This window comes from Pelodiscus sinensis, chromosome 9 (assembly GCF_049634645.1).
Source record: "Pelodiscus sinensis isolate JC-2024 chromosome 9, ASM4963464v1, whole genome shotgun sequence".
In the NCBI taxonomy this organism is placed as follows: domain Eukaryota; kingdom Metazoa; phylum Chordata; order Testudines; family Trionychidae; genus Pelodiscus; species Pelodiscus sinensis.
This window is the reverse complement of record NC_134719.1, coordinates 45,885,199-45,907,181: the sequence shown is the minus strand read 5'-3', so window position 1 is coordinate 45,907,181 and position 21,983 is coordinate 45,885,199. Positions and strand designations below refer to the sequence as shown.

The 21,983-nt window shown below is 44.2% G+C and overlaps 1 protein-coding gene across 6 annotated transcripts in view; it reads left to right on the top strand.

Moving 5' to 3' along the window:
- Nucleotides 1–4,730: 4,730 nt before the first annotated feature.
- Nucleotides 4,731–21,983, top strand: part of NEK7 (NIMA related kinase 7) — a 127,284-nt gene continuing 110,031 nt past the window's right edge. Inside the window, exons 1-2 of one of the 6 annotated variants that reach the window (XM_075936687.1) lie at nucleotides 5,284–5,503; nucleotides 5,892–5,926. The gene's annotated coding sequence lies outside the window, so the exon portion shown is untranslated. Of the gene's footprint in view, nucleotides 5,084–5,283; nucleotides 5,504–5,891; nucleotides 5,927–6,945; nucleotides 7,879–12,085; nucleotides 13,419–21,983 lie in introns of those variants that run through there. The other 5 variants (XM_075936690.1, XM_075936685.1, XM_075936686.1 and 2 more) reach the window with 5 other exon arrangements.

Below are 21,983 nucleotides of genomic sequence, written 5' to 3'. Positions count from 1 at the left end.
TTAGTCTCCTCTTTTCCAAGCTGAAAAGTCCCAGTCTCTTTAATCTCTCCTAATATGGGACATGTTCCAAACCCCTAATCATTTTAGTTGCCCTTCTCCGAACCTTTTCTAATGCCAGTATATCTTTTTTGAAAGGAGGAGGCCACATCTGTACGCTATTCAAGATGTGGGCGTACCATGGATATTCTTCCTCTTATTCTCTATCCCTTTTTTAATGATTCCTAACATTGTTTGTTTTGACTGCCGCTGCACACTGCGTGGACGTCTTCAGAGAACTATCCACGATGACTCCAAGATCTCTTTCCTGATTAGTTGTAGCTAAATTAGCCCCCCCTCATATTATATGTATAGTTGGGGTTATTTTTTCCAATGTGCAGGGCTTGACAAACCCCAGCGAGAGCCACTCGCCAGCCTCGTGCTGCACATGTGCCAGACCGGCACTGCGCATGCGCGATGCGCTGGTGAATGGGGCGCTCGGACAGACTGGCTGAAATTTACTTGCCCTGGGCGAGTAGATTCAGTGGTTTGTCAAGCCCTGCCAATGTGCATTACTTTACATTTATCCACATTAAATTTAATTTGCCATTTTGTTACCCAGTCAGTTTGGTGAGATCTTTTTGAAGTTCTGCATGGTCTGCTTTGGTCTTAACTAGCTTGAGCAGTTTAGTATCATCTGCAAACTTTGCCACCTCACTGTTTACCCATTTCTCCAGATCATTTATAAATAAGTTGAATAGAATTAGTCCTAGAACTGATTCTTGGGCAACACCACTAGTTATCCCTCTCCATTCTGAAAATTTACCATTTATTCCTACCCTTTGTTTCCTATCTTTAAACCAGCTCTTAGTCCATGAAAGGATCTTCCCTCTTATCCCATGACAACTTAATTTACATAAGAGCCTTTGGAGAGGGACCTTGTCAAAGGCTTTCTGGAAATCTAAGTACACTATATCTACTGGATCCCCTTTGTCCACATATTTGTTGACCCCTTCAAAGAACTCAAAGGCTATATCTACACTGGCGGGTTCTTGCGCCAGAAATATGCAAATGAGGCTAAGCGTGGAATATCGCCGAGCCTCATTTGCATACCTAATGAGCTGTCATTTTTGCGGAAGAGGCTCTTGTGCCAGAAGGAGCATCTACACTGTCCCTTCTTGCGCAAGAAAAACCCTCTTGCGCAATGCCGTTATTCCTGAAAATAATCAGTGTAGCAGCATTGCGCAACAGGGTTTTTCATGTGCAAGAAGGGGCAGTGTAGACAGCTCCTTCTGGTGCAAGAGCCTCTTCCGCAAAAATTAGGTATGCAAATGAGGCTCGGTGATATTCCACGCTTAGCCTCATTTGCATATTTCTGGTGCAAGAACTCACCAGTGTAGACATAGCCTAATAGATTAGTAAGACATGATTTCCCTTTACAGAAACCATGTTGACTTTTGCCCAACAAATTATGTTCTTCTATGTGTCTGACAATTGTATTCTTTACTATTTGTTTCAACTAATTTGCCCGGTACTGATGTTAGACTTACCAGTCTGTAATTGCTGGGATCGCCTCTAAAGCCTTTTTTAAATATTGGCATTACATTAGCTATCTTCCAGTCATTGGGTACAGAAGCTGATTTAAAGGATAGATTACAAACCAGAGTTAATAGTGCCGCAATTTCACTTTTGAGTTCTTTCAGAACTCTTGGGTGAATGCCATCTGGTCCCGGTGACTTGTTACTGTTAAGTTTATCAATTAATTCCAAAATCTCCTCTAATGACACTTCCATCTTTGACAAGTCTGCAGATTTGTCACCCACAAAGGACGGTTCAGGTTTGGGAATCTCCCTAACATCCTCACCCTTGAAGACTGAAGCAAAGAATTCATTTAGTTTCTTCACATTGACTTAAATAGTCGTTAAGTGATCCTTTTGTATCTAGACCATCCAGGGGCCCCACTGGTTGTTTAGCAGGCTTTCTGCTTCTGATGTACTTAAACATTCTGTTATTACTTTTTGAGTTTTTGGCTAGCTGTTCTTCAAACTACTTTTTGGCTTTTCTTATTCATTTTTACACTTCATTTGACAGTGTTTATGTTCCTTTCTATTTACCTCACTAGGATTTGACTTCCACTTTTTAAAAGATGTGTTTTTATCTCTCACTGCTTCTTTTTCATGGCTGTTCAGCCATGGTGGCTCTTTTTTAGTTCTTCTATGATTTTTTTTTTAATTTGGGGTATACATTTAAGTTGGGCCTCTATTTTGTTGTCTTTGAAAGCATCCATGCAGCTTACAGGGATTTTACTTTAGTCACAGTACCTTTTAATTTCTGTTTAACTAACCTCCTCATTTTTGCATAGTTCCCCTTTCTGAAATTAAAGCCACAGTGTTGGGCTGCTGAGATGTTCTTCCCACCACAGGAATGTTAAATGTTATTATATTATGGTCACTATTTCTAAGTGGTCCTATTATAGTTACCTCTTGGACCGGATCCTACGCACCATTCAGGACTAAATCGAGAATTGCCTCTCCCCTTGTTGGTTCCTGTACCAGCTGCTCCAAGAAGCAGCCATTGAAGATAAAGAAATTTTGTCTCTGCATTTTGTCTTGAGGTGACAAGCACCCAGTCAATACGGGGATAGTTAAAATCCCCCACTATTATTGAGTTCTTTATTTTGATAGCCTCTCTAATTTCCCTTAGCAGGAACCGCTACACCAGCTTGGCAATAGGCTAGGGCACCCCGCAGGCAAGGGATGCTTTGGCATCCCAGTCCCGTTAAAGGTGAAGCTTACTAGTTAATCCTTCACATCCCTATGGATACCTGTTGTGTGGCAGCAATGCACAGGCCTAGAAACAAAAACTTAGGTGCCATGAGTATAATCATCTGCAGGGTTAGATGGCAGCTGAGTGGAAGCTTTGTGGCTCACATTGGTTCTTAAAAATGGAACTCAGACACCTAGGTACCCTTGTGGATTGGACCCTCAGGCTGTTTGTTGAACTTTAGATTAAGAAATGATTTAAAGGATAAATATGCTAGTTTCTAATTCTTCTTCTAGAAGGAAAGCTAATAGGAGGGAGACAGAAGATTTCCACACAGAACTCTTTTCTTTCCCTATCAGGTGCTACTGCTGTTCAAGCTACCGGCAGAGAACACTGGCTATGTCTACACTGCAGTTAGCCACCTGTGGGTGGCCCATCAGCTGAATCCAGCTTGTAAGACTTAAGTTAAGGGGCTAATTAATTGCTGTGATTGTTGGAGCCCTAAAGCCTGGGCTCCAACCCAAGCCCCTAGGTTGAGTCAGCAGATTTTTAATTAAATTGTAGACACGCCCACTGAGAACTCCAAACTGTTTAGGCTAGCACCAGCTCTTCCACTTCAGTGTTTCATACCTCCTGAGTCCCCATTTCAGAATTCAGAAAGGATCAAGATCTCTTTGGGGAGAGCTTCTCCATCACTCCAGAAAAAGAAAAAGCTACTTTCCTATGTATTTTTAGAAGAGCTGTTTATTTTTAATTCCTAAGCACAGGTTTACATTCAGTCTTTTTCCAATAGGTTACTACCAGAAACAGGCAACATGTCAGCAGAAAGTCAGGATTATTTTGCATGCTGTTAGGAAGCTTTCATTTTTATTTCTAAGGGATTATGGTTCGTCCCCAAGGGAACTACTACCAGCAAACAAGTTTTTAAACACATTCTTACTCTAATGTAAGTCCTTATTTGTGTTTAAAAAACAAACATAAGAATGGCCACACTGGGTCAGACCAAAGGTCCATTTAGCCCAGTACCCTGTCTGCTGACAGGGGCCAATACCAGATGTCTCAGAGGAAGGGATCACAACAGGTAATCTTCACATGATCCCTCCCCTGTCACCCACTTCCAGAAGAACAGAGGCTAGGGACACCATTCCTACCCACACTGGCTAATAGCCATTGATGAACCTTACCTCCATGAATCTAGCTAGCTCTTTTTTGAACCCAGTTGAAGTTCTAGACTTCACCGCATCCTCTGGCAAGGAGTTTCAGAGGTTGATTGTGCACTGAGTGAAGAAATACTTCCTTTTGTTTGTTTTAAAGCTGCTGCCTATTAACAAACAAAGTTAGCTAAACATATCTCCTTTTTCCACACTATACAGGGAGAGTGTTAGATCAGGGTAGATGGCTTTTCTAATGAATGCTCCACACCTTCCCCTGGACACATTGTTTTTCAGAAATCCTAGGCTTTCTTTTTTCTTTCATGAGAGTTCAGAGTGCTGAGCCCCTCTTACTCTTGTCAAGGGAGCTGCTGTATAATTTATAGGGCCTAGGAGTGCTTCTCAGGGGTTTAGGGTCCTTGGGGCTAGAGAATGCAGAAACACATACAAATTCAGTTTCTGCCTGCGGTCGCAATTTCCACTACACAAAAGCCAAGAATATATTTGCTTGCGGTGGGACGCAGTCGCCATTTATTTGTATTAAGCGCACTGCTACCTCTCAGGAGGAACTAGGCTGCTAGGAAGTTGCAGTTCGGTAACACACCGGGAGCTGGAACCGACGCAGCCTCTGGGGTCCCACACATGGCTGCAGGTTTGGCCAAGGTGCTTCCCAGCGCACCAGCCAGTCTCCTGCCTCTTCGGAAGCAGCGCAGCACCGGGGCCCCTGGTTTCGGAAAGACACGGGCCTGACCCCAAGCCCGGGCGCTTCCCAGCGTGCAGGCCGGCCCCTCCCAGCCCATCCTTTACCGGGGCAGGCCAAACGTCTGCTGCCGCCGCCGTCAGTCCGGCCCTAGCCGTCGCGGGGACACGGCGGGCCAGCATACGCCGCGGCCGGGCCGCTGAGCGCCAGAAGGCGGCGGGGGCCCGCTCTGAGGAGGAGCCCGGCGCCGGCCCCGCCTCTCTCCCCTCGGGGATGCCGGGATGTTTACAGTCCTGGCGGCAGCGGCAGCGGCAGGAGGAGGCGGCGGCGGCTGGGCTGCTACCGCCGCGGCCTCACGGTTCGCGCACGGGGAGCCCCGCACCCGCCCGGAGCGTCCGGCCCCCACTCGGCGCCTGGGCGCGGCACTCTCCGCCGAGGCAGCGAGGCCGGTTCCGGCGGCCCGGCGCGAAGCGGGAGGGACGCGCGCGGTCTGGTGAGGCGCGGGGGGGAGAAGGGGCCGGGAGCTTGGGGCGCGCAGCCGGGGCTGTAACCAAGAAACTCCCTTGCAGGCAGCCAGCGACCTCACACGGGGCCGCCGCGGCGGGAGGACAGTCCCACCTCTCGCCGGGTCTCATTGGCCGCCGCCGCCAGTCACCCGGCCCCCATTGGCTGCAGCTGCCGCCGCTCCGCCCGTGGCCGGGGGCGGGGTGGGGAGAGCGTGTGTCTGTGAAGTGACTCCTGTGAAGTGAAACTCGGCGGGGGGCAGGGCGGCGGCGCGTGCCAAGCCCGGTCTCCTTTCCGGGCTCGGCCGCGCGGCTTTGCGCAGCCCCTGCCACATGCCGGGCGCCACCTGCCCGGGCCTTGGGCGGCGGCAGCGGTAGCGCGAGGAGGCCGGGTCCGGCGGGGCTTGTGTGTATGTAGCCCCGCGATTCGGGCTGGGCGTTATTTAAGGGGGGGGGGGTGTCGTCTTTTCCCGGCGCTCCGGGGTCTGCGGGCGGCTTTGCTGGCTCTTCGGCCAAGCTGAAAACAGCCCCCTGAGAATGGAGGCGGCGTGGGGGCCTCCAAAACTTTAACGCCAAGAAATGTCATTGGTTAGGCGGGGGCTCAGACCCGTCTCTCGAAGTTGGCCTGCTGGTGGTAGGACCTGTGCAGGGGAAGGGGCGGGGAATTCTGTCCCCCAACCGCAGAAAACGTGGCAGGAGATTTTTATTTTTAAAAAATTGGTAATACTGCTCATGAGATCGATGTGCCTCGCTTTACAGGTTGTCTTTTAGTCACCTTGTATGTACGTCTCTTCACAGGGTAGCACAACACAGCCCATCATGTAGGGGCCTTGGTAGGTTACACCAGCCTCCCCTTTTTCATTTCCTTTTTAAAGGTAAAGCGAAAACTGAAACTTCTTCCCCTTTAGCAAATGGCATTTTTGTGTTTTCATTTGTCTTTATTGCTGCTCTTTTTATGGCACGTCTGGTAAGTTTTTTCCATAACAAATGGATATTCCAGGCTTGTAGGTTAACCCTTTCCAGAAATTTTTACATGTCAAATGAAGTCACAGAGACAAGCTGCTAATGTGTTCGTTTAGCTGGGCTGGAGCTCAGTAGTAGTAGGAAATATTTGGTCAATATAGGGCTCAGTTTTGAAAAGACTTGTGTAGTAACATTGCCTATTGGCGAGTTAGTTATTTAGGGTAATCTCCATAGTGATATAAGGCACCTATTGTTTTAATATTAATATTGAAACTTATTGATAGTATATGTTATATGTGACTAAGTATTTTGACAGTGAAGCTTGTGTAGACGTTTTCCCCATGTGTTACTTCATAAGGCGTAATAAAATCTTTATCTTTCTATTTTGAGCATCTCTACTACCTTTTTTAACCAACATAATTTTGAATATGTGAGATTTGAGTACATTTTTTGCAATAAATGTACTCTTCAACAAAGTATACTTAAATATGAGGAATTCAAATTGTAGAACTAAATTTGAAAAGAAAAACAAGAGTCCAGTTGAATGCCAGGGTTATAATACTGATCTTAGGTTCTGTAGTTCTTAAAATGTTGAATCTGATGATTTTTTTGTGCCGTGTTGGTGTAGCTGTGTTAGATGCTGTGTATGAGAGAGATGAAGTGGGTGAAGTCAAATTTTTTATGGATCAACTTTTGTTAGCAAAAAAAGACAAACTTTGATACTCTACACGCATGGGTTCCCAAACTGGGGTGTGTGAAGAAATTCCAGGGGGTATGCGAGGCGACCCAGTCCCCCCTCCCCCAATCAAGTTTTGCTGCCCTGGTCAGTTCCTTCCCCCCCCCCCCCCCCGACAAGTTTTGCTATTTTGGGGTGGAGGGGCATGAGGGTTTTTCAAAAATCAAGAAGGGGGCGTGATGCTGAAAAGTTTGGGAACCACTGCGTGAAAGGGAGAAACTTTGGAGCACTGCATAATTGCAGTAAAAACTTCATTGTTATTCTTTATATAATTGTGATGCTTCAGAAAAAAAGAAAAACATTCAAATTAGGGATATAAATGAATAAAGATATTAACTCGGTGACTGATAACAATTCTATCCATTACATGGTTAACCATTCCCGGGGCTCAGGACTCTGTGGGGCTGGCAGTGCTCCGGGCTGGCAAGGCTCGTGGTCCCTTGCCTGTGTGTGTAGGGAGTCAGCTTTTAAGTTGGCTTTCTGCGCATAGGGGCTCCCGTGGAGCCACTTACCCACCACACGGGGTGGTGGTGATGTGATTCTCTGTGGGAGCTAGTGTGCGCTTCCACCTGTGCCCCACACACTACGGCTTCTGATACAGAGGCAGCAGGGGAGGGTGGGTTTGTGTGACTTTCACATCCCTGCTACCAATATTTTCACACTGTAAGGAGTGAAGCATCCATATATGAAATACTGTATTCACTGTTGCTGAATTAGAAATGCAGAAAGTAGAGTAGAAAGCAATGAGACTAGTTTTAAGGTTGAAGAAGAATTTAAATAGTTTCACTTTCTCTGTGATTCTCTAAAAAGGAAGAAATTCAGTGCCGACCTGCAAAGCACTTAAAATAGCTTGTGGCTTTTTTAATGATTTATATGGGAGGCCTGATTATTTTTTAATCTGTTTTTTGATTTTAGAAATATTGGGAATGTAAGGTTTTGCCAAAGGACATTTTATGGGATCTTGAAGTATGTGTTTTTGAAGATTTTACTACTTAACGGAAGGGGTGGAGATGTTGAATCTTTATCGGAGATATCCTTTAAACAACATTTTGGATGGTCACTGAAGTCAAATTGATATTAATAAAAGTAAGCAAGTCTGACTAAAAATTATTTCTCCCTTGTTAATTCTTGGCCTTGTGATTTTTATCACTTCACTTGGGGTTTCAAGTCATCAAAATATCTTTCCAGTGCTGCTGAGACCTAAACAGGTAGAACTCATCTCCACCAAAGAAATTATTTCAGGAAAGCAAAAACAAATCCATTTTTTGAAAAACAGATCACCTGTAAGAGTCAGGCATACATAGAAGGCTACAATACAGGCAGTCCCCGGGTTACGTACAAGATAGGGAGTGTAGGTTTGTTCTTAAGTTGAATTTGTACGTAAGTCGGAACTGGCATCCAGATTCAGCCGTTATTGAAACTGACCAGCAGCAGCTGACTCGGACACGCCTGGGGCAGAGCAGCTGGGGCACTGCCGGGTAGGTCCCCGCAGCACCACACGTCGGCGCTGCGGGGACCAACCCAGCAGCACCCCAGCTGCTCTACCCCAGGTGTCCCCAAGTCAGCTGCTGCTGAAACTGATCAGCGGCTGATTCCAGAGCAGCTGGGGTGCTGCTGGGTTGGTCCAGTAGCGCCGCACCTCGGCGAGGAAAGCCTGGTCTGCTGGTGGGGGGGGGGGGGGGCGCACTAGCTGCGCCTCCCCCCCCACCCCCCAGCAGACCAGGGAGATGCGGAGCGGCTTTTTTCGCCGCGGAGGACGCGGGCGGCAGGACCGCCCATACGCGCCGCGGGCGGTCCCGCCACCCGCGTCCTCTACGGCTTTGCTCCACGTCTCCCTGGTCTGCTGGGGCGGCCCCCCCAGCAGACCAGGGAGATGTGGAACAGCTTTTCTCGCCACAGGGGACGCGGGCGGCGGGACCGCCGTGGCGTGTCTCGGCGGTCTGCTGGGGGGAGGGAGGGTGCAGGTTCCCTCACCCCGTTCGTAAGTAGGGATCCGACATAAGTCGGATCCACGTAACCCGGGGACTGCCTGTAGTCTGTAACAAACTAAATTAAGAGACAATGCACAACTACTTTGACTACCTTTTTTCAAATAAACAAAGGGAGCTCAAAGTACAGTTCAAAACATTTGACAAAAAAAAAAGGATCTGGTGATAGGGATGTATTGTATGGTGTAATTGCTGAGTTTTTCCAACATGAGACACAGTGGGCTGTACTGTACTTTTCTGTATTTCTGATTTATGGGGGGCTAATCTGAACTACAATTGTGTTTATTGTACGTAGTGCAGTTATTTCACTTGAAACTAGTGTGCTCACAATTGGCATATAGACACACTTTGGCTGTGTCTATGCTGGGGATGTGAGTAGCCAGTGCTGGGGGGAGCCGGCTTAAAAGGTGCTTCCCTCGCACATCTGTCTCTGCGGTGCCATTTGTCCCCCCCTGCTGATGCTTCCATCTGAGGCAGCAGCTTGGCGGGGGGGCGGGGGGAGAGGACAGGGGAGGCTGCCCTGGTGGGGCAGGCAGCTCAGCTCACCCGAGTCCGGGACTTACCCAGTGTGATATAGTGTCAGAACCTTGCTGGTTGCTATGCTTGGGCTGTGGGCTGTGGATGACCCCTACTGGCCTCTTGTCTGTAAGCACTGCCCTGTGGGGGGGTGACTTGAGGGCCCCCATGACAGTGACTGAACTGGTTCTACCGTTTAAGAGAAGGGACGGAACAAAGGAAGTGAGTGTTGGGGGAAGGGGAGTCTTGGGCTGGAACCATGAAGGAGACAGACTAAGGAGGGGGCTGCGAGTCTGGGGCCCAGGCACCCCATCTCAAGGGGTCTGAGGCATCCTGGCCCTGACTCCTTTAGTCACATCACGTCTTTACTGTGCTGTATCCTGGAGAAGCAATAAACTTTCTCTAGTCTACTGGCTGGCAGAGCCTATTCTTGCTGCTACAGGGCTGCAGGATTCAGGGGGGGAACCCCGACACACTGTCACACCCAGACTGCGGCTCTGCAGTTGAAATGTACTAAGAGATGGGCTGCCTGCATGCCTGCCTCTTAGTATGTTTAAATTGCAGAGCCACAGCAGAGGTAGGTCCCGGACACGGTGGAAGCCTGGGCTGAGCTGCGCTTGCTCAGTTCCGACTTGCGCTGGTTCCAGGACCTATTCCTGCTGTGGCTCTGCATTTTAAATGGAGTAGAAACTGGGCTGCCTGTATGTCCGGCTCCTGTTACATTTAAATTACAGAGCTGCTACAGGGGTAGCTCCTGGACCCAGCCCGAGCAGAGACTGAGCGCCTTCCCTTATTGACTAATTGTGTAGCTGATAAAAACTCTATCTACTACATGATTAGCCAGTTACCCGCCTCTTAACATCCTTAGTCTATGCTACAGCCTATGTTAACATAATTTATGTTGCTCAAGATTGTGAATAAGCCACTCTTCTGAGTGGCATAAGCTCTCCCACAAACATCTCAGACACTTCGCCAAAGGATTAATGCCCACAAAACAGATATCAGACAAGATCACAAAGAGAAAATAGTTTCTTGCCATTTTAACCAGAAAGGACACTCTCTCAATGACTTAACCACCTGCATTCTGCTACAAAGACCTTTTACATCTGCACTTGAAAGGGAATCCTCTGAACTGTCATTCATGTTAAAATTCGACACTTTCCAACAAGGACTTAACAAACATTTGAACTATCTCACCCATTACCAAGATAGTTTCCCCAGTTATCACCTCTAATACCATTAACTCACAAACATCCCACTCTCCCTACCTCTAATGTCATCAATTCACAGACACTTACCTTCCTTCCTTCCCCCCCCCCCGCCCCGCATCCCCCTCCTGTTCTGCAATGTGATTTGTCCTTTTCATATTTGTTCATTTTTTTTAATTGTATCCTTTGGTATATATGGTTGTGACTACTTTCTTCCACTATTGGATCTGAGGAAGTGGGTCTGGCCCACGAAAGCTCATCATCTAATAAACCATCTTGTTAGTCTTTAAAGTGCTACATTGTCCTGCATTTTGCTTCAACTACCCCAGACTAACACGGCTACATTTCTATCACTCTCCCACTAAGATACACTCTTCTGCAAACATAGCTTTTGCCATTTGCATTGGTTTTATTACGACAATGGTAGAACTCATGTCGATTGGATAAGAGCAACTTCACTAGATGTGCTGCAGCAACGCAACTGAATCAGGACAGCTATGCCTGTGTACATGTAGACATGCCTATAGTCGAGTTGCTACAACATCCTGCAGTCCATCCATACTAGCTCTATACTCAGTCATGTCAACAGTTAGGCTTTGTGATTATGCATTCCAGAGTTTGATACTGCTTCAAGCAGCTGTGCATTGTGTATTCTTTCTTAGAGCTGTCAGGGATCTTGTGGTGATTCAGCTAACTGTGGGAAGAAACTATTATAACTTCTGCCATTCCCCTAGGGAAAATCCCATGATTATTTGCGGCTTATCCCCAAATCCCTGCAGGAACTGGAACTAGTTAAGAACTGTTTCTTGAGTATGGAATCTGTTATACAGTAATTCCTCACTTAACACGTTTTTGCGATAACATGACTTTTTTTTTTTAGGGAACATTTTTCAAACAACATGACCCCATCCCCGCAATAACATAATTTCCCCTAGGGCTGGCCGGTGGCCGGCAGCTTCACGAGGCTTCCCCTATCTCCCTGCAAAGTGGCAGAGGTTTGCCTCTTGCCGCACCGTTCCCCGGTGACGACTCCTGGCCGGATTCAAGTCATCTGGCCAGAGGGGGTCACCGAGGAACTGCGTGGCTAGGGCAAACCGCTGCCGCTTTGTAAGGAGGCAGAGAAAGCCCCGGGCAGCTGCGTGAGGCTTCCCCTGCAAAGCGGCGGAGGTTTGCTGCTCGCAGCACCTTTCCCCGGTGACCCCCTTTGGCTAGCTGCGAGCCCCCTCCCCTGTCCTTCCCTTCCCTTCTCCAGAGCCAAACACCTCCCCTCCCTGCTATAACTCAGTCCCCTTTTTCCCCCAACCTTATGTCCCCTTCCCAGCTGCTAACAAGTGCAGGTTGGAGCTGCGAGCGCTTGAGCCGCAACCCCCACCTTTTCCATTATTTTCAATGGGAAAATTGACCCCATATAACACGCTTTCACTTAGCACGAACATTTTCTGAAACGTATCTACCGTGTTAAATGAGGAATGACTGTATTTTAGAAACTTAGTGGCTGTGTCCACATTGGCATGATTTTGCGCAAAAGCATGCCGCCTGTCTACACTGGCAGGGAGTTCTTGCACAAGAACACTGACATTCTAAAGTATGAAATCAGTGCTTCTTGCACAAGAATTATGATGCTCCCACTCAGGGATAAGCAGTCTTGCACAACTGTTCTTGCGCAGAGGCCAGTGTAGACAGGCAATGTTAATTTCTTGCGCAAGAAAGCCCGATGGCTAAAATGGCAATCGGAGCTTTCTTGCGCAAGAGAGCGTCTACACTGGCACTGATGCTTCTGCGCAAAAGCACATACCAGTGTAGATGCTCGCTTGTACAAATACTTTAACGCAAAAACTCTTACATTTAAAGTGTTTGCTCAAAATCTTGCCAATGTAGACGTAGCCAGTGTGTCTGTCATCCATCCATGAGTCCGTTTTTTCAAGTAGGCCTCCTAAATAGTAACTAGGATCATCAAATTTGGTATGCAGCTTTTTCTTATCATAACTTAATGCAAGATAAGTGTTTGGTTGTGCTGGACAATGGGATGTGCCTGGAATTCAGTTGTTTCTTAGAAAATGGAAAGGGAGGGGTCTGGTAGGAGGGACAGTTATACTGTGGAATGACCATAGAGGAGGCAGCAAGGAGCCAGAGATGGAGACTGGAACAGCTATAATCCCATTGGGCCAACAGGAGTGATGAGAGATAGCTGTCTACTATATATTTCAGTTTGTGTGTCTGTCTGTCTGTCCATCTGTCTCCCAACCAAGGGACATGCACCACATGCGGTAGCCACTTCTCACCTGGCCCCACACTGCTGTGGTGACAGAGGCCTGGGGTTGTCCTTTCCCCCCAGGGAACCCTGCATACTGAACCTAGCCTCACCCCAAAATAATGATTTAAATGAAGAAAAACAAAATTTAAACGGCTACCTCTCTAAAATTTATTTGAGTTAAGGACCCCAGCAACTCTGGGTAAATCTTCTAGTTAGCTCATATAGATCAGTGATATGGAGATATATATGGGTCAGTAATCACTTTGTGGATCAGTTGAAAAAAAAAAAAAGTTGGTGACTGTGGAAGTAGTATGCAGTCCAGTATGTGCTGGAAAGTGTGTAGGAGTAGCTTGCTTCTGGACGGGTGGATCCTTGGCCGGCTAGTGGAGATTAGATGGCTGAAGAGGCCGCTCTTTCAGGGCTGGGGAATTTGGGCAGTCTTTGGAGGACTGATTTGCCACTTCTGTTGTAACATGATGACACTAACCACATATGGGCAGCAGAATGATTCAGCTGACGCGATTCCTGTTCAGTTCAGTTGAGCTTAACTTTAGAGGTAAGTATAAAGATAGTCAGTATGAGTCATAGCACAGCTAAGACACTGGTTATTGCTTTTTTGGCTTAAGGTGTTTTCAATTCTGAGGAAGAGATCTGTCTGTGGTTAGACATGTATTATTTCTTTAGTAACAATACGCTTTCTTTGATACATGTTAAATGTGAGACATAACTCTGATTTCTTGATTTTGTAATCATGATTTTGTAATTTAAAATTATTTTAAGTGCCTTTATCTAGCACTGTTTAAATGGTACATGTATAGTTATGTAAGGGAAAGTAACAATACTTTGTTCATAATTCAGAAGGTAAATACTGTGATAACCTCTGAGATACTAAGGGACTAGATTTACTTAATTTTGTTAGATCAGCAGCTTTTACTTCTAACAGAGCATGAAAGGGAGTTGGTATTCAGGAGCTTGCACTTAAATATGGTGGTGACGCTATTTGTATTTAAATATCAGAGTCTTAACATTAATAGTGTGAATTGTTTTAGATACGAGATCTAACGTGCATACATTTGACTGTCATTGATATGCTTGTGATAAGCTCTCAATTGCTTTCCTTGAGGGATGTATGTATCTTTTGGTGCTTGGCAGTTGCAATTGGATGCTTCAGAAAATGTTGATTCTTTGGTAGCAAAAAGTTTTTAAGTTCAGGTAATAAGTTTTCAAACTACAGTTTCCAGTTTTTCCAAAATAGTTTATTCCTCATAAAATAGCTGGTTTTTATGAAGAACGTGAGAGTTTTATTTATTGGTTTCTGTACAAATAACTGTAGTGGCTAATTATACCAGAAGCTGAAATTCATGCAAAAATGAGGAAAGCAAAGTAGTAAGAAAATGTATTGGATTCTGTTACGTTCAGATTCTAATTCTGCAGGTTTTTATTGGGGATCTGAGTACCTTCCAGAAATTCAGTAAAAGATCTGGTTTGTCACCTGAGGTTTCTTTTTCTTCCTCCTTTTATTTCTTGAGGAAGATTTTGAATTCTTTTATCTGCTTGTTTGTGTTTGCTATGTGTTATATTTATTGAAGGTAAAGTTGTGGGTATGCACCACATTTAGAAAATGGCCCAAAATTTGAAGTGGTAAGGTGCAGGAATGGGTGAAAGAATAAGTTAAAGTACATGATTTTAAATAACGTTTTGTGGGAATTGTTTCTCTGGTGGCTGTCTTCTACATATATGTTCTGGTAATTGTATTTGGAAAAAGCCCATCAATATTATGCTGTGGAGTTGCAATTAGCTCTTTACACTCAGAAGTGTAGACAAAGCCTTATTGAAAGCATTGCTGTCGGAGTGCTCTAAAAGGCAGCGTGGTCATGGCACCAGCTTTGGGAGAGCCTGAGGTAAAACACCTCCATGCTCCCAGTAGTATGAGTCTGTTTATACTGGTGCTTTACAGCGCTGTAACTTGTTGTGCTCCAGGTGCGTGTGTGTGTTTTCACATAACATATCTGCGGAAGTTACAGTTCAATACATTGGTAGTGTAGACAAGTCCATAGTCTTGTTCCACCAGATTTTAAAATTAGAGGTTGGCTTTGGTGTATCTAACAGTAACATGGGATGTCTAAGGGTAGTTTCCACTTTTTTGAATGATCACTTGCCTCTTGTTAGCTCATTGGTAAAATTTAGCTGATTCAGTTAAATGTGTGATTGGTGCAGCATCTCTTTTTGAGGGCTTGTCTTCACTACTAGCTAAATTGGTGCTGCTGTATTCAGGGCAGTGGGCAGAACCATAGGACGGTTTGGAACAATGGACCTGGGTCCTGTGCTTTGGGGATCCCCATGCTTCAGGAGGAATGTAGAAGCAAACGACCAAGGGTTTGCTGGGGAAATTAGTGGGGGGATTGGTGCTGACAGTGGAGTTGCCCCCCCTGCACTAACTGGTGGTATCAGGAAATGAAACAACCCAGTCTGTTCCATTCCACCAGCTCCTAGCATGGTTTGGGGAGGGAGCTTGGAGGAAGGGGTACCCTTGAATGGTTATGGAGAAGGGGCAGAGCAGGGTGGGAAAAGGCAGTGCGGAGTAGGCGTGGGAGTTTGGGGAAAGGGGTAGAATGGGGGCGGGGCAGGTGGGGGTGTCTCGGGCACCACACATCCATAGGGACAGCCCTGGCAGTGGACATTGATTTGGCAGGTCTAATAAAGAGGTGATAAGTTATTGGGAAAATGTTAGTCTGCCAACTTCAGTACTTCACCTTCCCGAGAAGAGGAAGCTGTGATGATGGGAGAGCATCTGTTGTAGACGTAAAGCGGTATGGATGCTGCCGTAAATCGATCTAAACTGCGTTGAATTAAGTTATATATCTTGCGTAATTTTAGTGTGACTTAGATCAACTTGCCTCCTTAGTGTAAATCAGGCCTGAGTAACTTATTTCATTTTACATATGTAAAAATTGAATAAGCTTTATATTATTTTTGTGAATAAGGATTTTCTCCTTATAGTCTTCAACAGAAACAACAACGTTTTCTAATATTACTATCCCCTGGCTCGCTTCATATTGCAGTTTGCCACTCTGATCCAGTTTCCCCACTCCTCCCTCCCTTTCAGTTTCACTTGCGCTACAATGTTTTCTTGGTGTGGTTCTTGGGTTTGCAGAGAACAACTTAATTTTTCCCCCTCCACGCATAGCTGATTTTTGCCTTCTTGTTCAAACCTCTATTTCTAGTGTTGATGCCTTCATAGGTGTCTTAATACAGTGGTAGTGGGAGAGTATAGAAAAGGAACAGCTCTGTACTTCTAGGTGATGGATTGTAGGCAACAGTTTTTCCAGGAGATTGGGTAAGCTTGCTACCTTCAAATCCAACTGTCTCCCCCTGCCCTCTATCAGACTGGGCAGAAGTGGTCAAGTTGTGCCTGAACGATGAGCAATAGTAGGTCCGAAGTCACTTTAGAACACTTCATTGGTTCTTTGTTTTCTCCACCTGCTGGCTTTTCTGAATATGGAGAGCTGAAGTGCTGGTTCCTCTCTATATTTTTGGGTAACTGTGTAGAAGGTAAATGGAAATGGAGAAAAGTCCCCCTCCTTAGCAAATACTGAGGATTTTCCCACTAGTGGGGCTCTCAGGAATTGTAGGGAACAGTTTTTCGTTTTTTTTAATATGTGAGATTGCCATGACTCTACTTACTATAAAGTTCTCTAAAGGAATAGTTTTGCAAATAGTTTGAACTTCTGTTACACATGTATTCTGAATAGGTGTGTTTAACTATTGGCTCGGATGACTTGTTTTAAGAAGTTACCATTTTTAATGCAAGTAAATGTTCATAAGTCTACATTCAAGGCTAGGCAAGTCAGTACATGCATAACCATTGAGGAATAATTCTTTGAAGGATAAACAGGTCATACTTGAAGGACATTTGTCTAAACTTGAGGGAGACCCAAGTAGAAAGATACAATAGAAACCAGAAGTAAAGACATCAGAGAAGTAAAGAAAATAAAGTAATTTTTTTTATTAGTGAGTTGAGAGGAGGAGTTGTGAGTGGACTGGATGAATTTTCAGTGTCAGGCCGCCAAACAGCTAAGGGAGAATGATCCTGCATTGTAACAGGATGGTGACAATATTTTTTGCTATGCAACTGGAGTTGAAAGTTCCTAGAATTGGGAAGTAAAATCTGAGAAAGTCCTGGACAAATGAGGACTGGAGGATGATACTTTTAAAAAAAATATATGTAAACATAAAACTTTACATGTTGTGGTAGGAGTGGGAAACCTTTTTTGGGTTTGGGGCTGCCGATCACAGAAAAATCAATTGGAGCCGCACACAAGTGAGAAGAAATCCCCCCTCAATGACATGGACCCTTACTGGGAAGGAGAAAGATACTCCCCACATTCTCCTCCCACACCAGAACTTAGGGGAGCCCAGCTTAGTAGATTTTGTGTGCTGGAGCACCATCGTGGGCTCCCCAGTGCTGGAGAGGGCCTGAGCCTCAGGGGCAGGATCAAGGCAAGACAGGGGCTGTATTGGAAACCCCAGGCCTGAGGTTCCCTATTCCTGTATTAAGGAATGTATCCTTTCAGATACTGATCTTATTTGATACTATATATGTTTTGTTAGTCTTTGAGGCTGCGTCTCGGTGGCAGGCTTCTTTAGGAAGAAGCTTTTCCGGAAGAGATCTTCCCAAAAACTTCTTCCAAAAGGGAGCGTCCACACAGCAAAAGTGCATCGAAAAAGCGATCTGCTTTTTCAAAAGCTAGTGTCCACGCTGAATGGATGCTGTTTCTCGTTTAAGCTGTGATTACTATGCATGGAGTGGCCATCAGGGCACCTGTGCCTTTTACTCTTTCCTCTTCTTTCGAAAGAACTCCCTCTTCCCCATCCCCACACACCTTTTTCTGAAAGAGCTCTTTCGGAGAAAGGCTTCTTCCTCGTAAAAAGAGATTTACCTATGTCAGAAAGAACCTTCAGTTTTTTTTTCAATTTTTTGTCAAAAGAATGTGATTGCAATATGCATGTAAGTGAAGTTTTTCCGGAAAAACAGCCGTTTTTCAAAAAAAACCTGATGTATAGACATAGCCTGAGATGCCACAGAATTACTTGTTTTTAAAGTTATAGACTAACATGGCTACCCCTCTCTGACCTTATTTATGTGTAATTGTTCCCCCTCAATTTATTCAAAATCTCTTAACTCAGGTTTTACCTTCATGAAAAAAAAATTCTAACTCTACACGTGCGAAGAAAACTTTTTGGAATGTGAACTGACGATAAAGAGAAATGCTAGTTAAACATGGGGTACTCTGAGGTGGTAATTGAAAAGATTTGTTCGGAGTAGTTGGTCTTCATGTTGCCTGTCTGAACTAGGGAGACTGGATAATAAGGGTGAAAAATTGGGATGGGGGGTGGGGGATAATAGGTGCCTATTTAAGACAAAGTCTCAAATATTGGGACGAAAGGTAACAAAATGATAGCAAGAAGAAGAGGGAGGGTGGGTAATATAAACCTTGGTTACTTAGTGAAAACTACTTTGTAGAATGATAGAACAACTTCTTTCAGTAAATTAACTTCTTTGTCCACTCAGTAAGTAAAGAAGACTTTTGTAGGTATAACAACATACAGGACTATGTAGCACTTTAAAGACTAACAAGATGGTTTATTAGATGATGAGCTTTCGTGGGCCAGACCCACTTTCTCAGATCAAATAGTGGAAGAAAATAGTCACAACCATATATACCAAAGGATACAATTAAAAAAAAAAGGAACACACATGAAAAGGACAAATCAAATTTCAGAACAGAAGGGGGATGCGGGGGGGGGGGGGGGGAGGTAAATGTCTGTGAGCTAATGGTATTAGAGGTGATAATTGGGGAAGCTATCTTTGTAATGGGTAAGATAGCTAGGGTCTTTGTTCAGACCCACGCGTAGAGTGTCGAATTTTAGCACGAATGACAAAGGATATATAGCAAAGGATAATTGTATCCTTTGGTATATATGGTTGTGACTATTTTCTTCCACTATTTGATCTGAGGAAGTGGGTCTGGCCCACGAAAGCTCATCATCTAATAAACCATCTTGTTAGTCTTTAAAGTGCTCCATAGTCCTGTATTTTGCTTCAGCTACACCAGACAAACACGGCTACATTTCTATCACTTTTGTAGGTATAGATTGTCTGGAGAGTAATTTGGTTTGTCAGCTATCCAGTTCAAATTTGTATACCATCTGTTGGCCTGTTTGAGCTCTGCAAGCCCTCTTAATTGAAAGTGATGCTGTCTTGAATTCTGCACCTTATTTTAGAGAAGCCTTGCTGCTTTCTTATAAACAAATACACAGTCATACCTTCTTCTACGTATATTAATGTGCCTTTGGAAACAGTTTGAGAGAGGTGTAGTGATTTTCTCCCCCGCAACCCTATTGACAAATGTTAGATCAACGCAGGAAGAAATATAAAAGGCCAATAGCACCTCTTTTCTAGCTATCCAGTAATAAAACTCAGGTAAGTTGATTAGGTATGTCCTAGAGATTATTAATTTTACAGTGTGTATGCTGAAAACAATGGTCCAATTAAAGGGAACTGCCCTACTTCTAGCAGGACAATTGGAAAGATGAAAGAACCCACTAGTACGCTATTTTCAGTTTTCTATGCTCATGCACTGGAGTCATTTACATGGGCTACGTGGCCCTGTGCAAAAAGCAAGAGAATGATCGATCAATTGCTGGGGACCGTGGTGGAAAAAGTACCCCCGAAAGTAACTTGAGTAAAAGTACTGTTACTTTGAAAAAAAAAATGTAACTAAGTAAAAGTTAAAGTATCCTTCTACATGAGTAAAAGTACAAAAGTATTGCGTCTTAATTGTACTTAAGTGTCCAGAAGTAAAAAGTAGCCATCCTATGGAAATATATGGCTAACCACCCGAGTAAGTTATTGTAGGCACCATTATATATATGTTTATATTATCTATATGCATATACTATACATTTGGATGCTGTATAAGAACATTAGAATAGTTTTACTGGGTCAGACCAATGGTCTATCTAGCCCAGTATTCTGTCTTCCAACAATGGCCAATGCCAGGTGCTTCAAAAGGCATCAATAGAAGAGGCAATTATCATGATCCATCCCCTGTCCACTCCCAAATCCTGGCAAACAGAGGTTAGAAACACTATTCCTGCCCATTCTGGCTAGTAGCCATTGATAGACCTATTGTTCATGAACTTATTTTCTTCTTTTTGGAACCCTGTTAGTTTGTGCCTTTCCACCATCTCCTGGTAAAGAGTTCCACAGGTTGACTGTGAAGAAATAATTTGATGTAAATCTGTTTATAAATTTAATTTTTTGTTGTGTGTCAGAGGGGTAGCCATGTTAGTCTGAATCTGCAAAAACAACGAGAAGTCCTGTGGCACCTTATAGACTAACAGATTTATTGGAGCATAAGCTTTCGTGGGCGAAGACCCACTTCGTCAGATGCAAGATGCATCTGACGAAGTGGCTCTTTGCCCATGAAAGCTTGTGCTCCAATAAATCTGTTAGTCTATAAGGTGCCACAGGACTTCTCGTTGTTCTTGTGTTATGTTAGTGAAAGAGTAAATAACATTTCCTTACTCTATTTTTCCACATTTCTAGATTTCTAACATATCTCCCCATCCTTCAGTCATTTCTTTTCCAAGCTGAAGAGTCCCACTCTTGTTAATCCTCATATGGAAACTGTTCCTTACCCCTAATAATTTTTGTTGCCCTTTCTGTACCTTTTCCAAATCCAATACATCTTTTTTAGATGGGGTGACCATATCTGCATACAGTATTCAAGATGTAGGTGTACCATTACCTTATATAGAGGCAATGTAATATTTTCTGTCTGATCTATTTCTTTCCTAATGATTCCCAATAGTCTCTTAGCTTTTTAGTTTTTAGACTGCCCCTGCACATTGAGCAGATGTTTTCAGAGAAACTATCCACACTGATTCCAAGGTCTCTCTCTTGAATTGTAATAGCTATTTTGATCCCATCATTTTTGTATGTGTAATTGGAATTTTATTTTTCTGTGTGCAGTACTTTGCACTTGTCAACACTGAATTCTATCTGCTATTGTGTTGCCCAGTTACCTAGTTTTGTGAGATCTCTTTGTAACTCTTGTGCAGTCAACTTCGGACTTAACTATTTTGAGTAATTTTGTAGTATCGGCAATTTTTGCCATCTCTCTATTTATTTGAACTGTATTGTTCAAATGCAAATCCCAGCAGCATAACACTCATTGCTACTCCTCGCCCCTCCCTCCAGCTTTTAAGTACCTGGCAATGTTTTCATGATGATCTTAAGGATCCCTTAATTACTTGAATGACCAGTCTTTTGTTGTTCTTAATCACCTGCCTCCCTTTTTTAAATAACAAACTCCCTGCCCCAAAGGCAAGGCTGCAAGCCCTCAAACTATATTGCATTTAAGAGCTGCCTTTGAAGCCAGGGCATGCAGCTTTACTCAGACAACAAGTATGAAATCCCGGGGTTCAAACTTGGTACCTAGCCACTCTTAAATGTCATCCATGTGGCTGTGTTTTAGCAAATCAGAATGATGGCTTGTGCAACTGTCAGTGGGTGATGAAAGATGTGAGTAACTAAGTGCTTCCAGAAATTGTAGTGGAGTAAAAAGTACAATATTTTCTTAAAAAACCTACTTGAATAAAGTCAAAGTATCACAAAAATAAATTATTTGAGTAAAGTACAAATACTGAAAAAATGTACTTCAGTAGTGTAACAAAGTATTTCTACTTAGTTACTTTCCACCTCTGGCTGGGGACTAATGTGTCTGCAAGGTGTGGCACTTATTAACGTGCTTTTCTCCTCTTGAACTGCTCTGTACTTTGTTCATCTCTTAGTTCTCCCCTTCCTATTTTATTTCAGTGTAGCTGGTTGTCCAGTTGACCTGGGTTAATTTTGCCTCTTGCATGCTCAGTGCTGGTCTACACTAAAAATTTACATCCGCATATTCACATCACTGAGAGATGTAATTATGTTGACCCAACCCCTGGTGTAGCCAGTGCTAGGACTATGGAGGAATTCTTCTCTTGACCTAGCTATTGTTTCTCAGGGAAATGGATTAACTACTGTGACTGGAGAACCTTGTGTCCCATTCTGCCACTTATTTGAACCCAAAGCATTGCCAGTTACAGTCTGATCCTTCTTATTTAATGGAATGTCAATAATTGCTTGACAATTATAAATACTTCAGGAATGTCACTCTA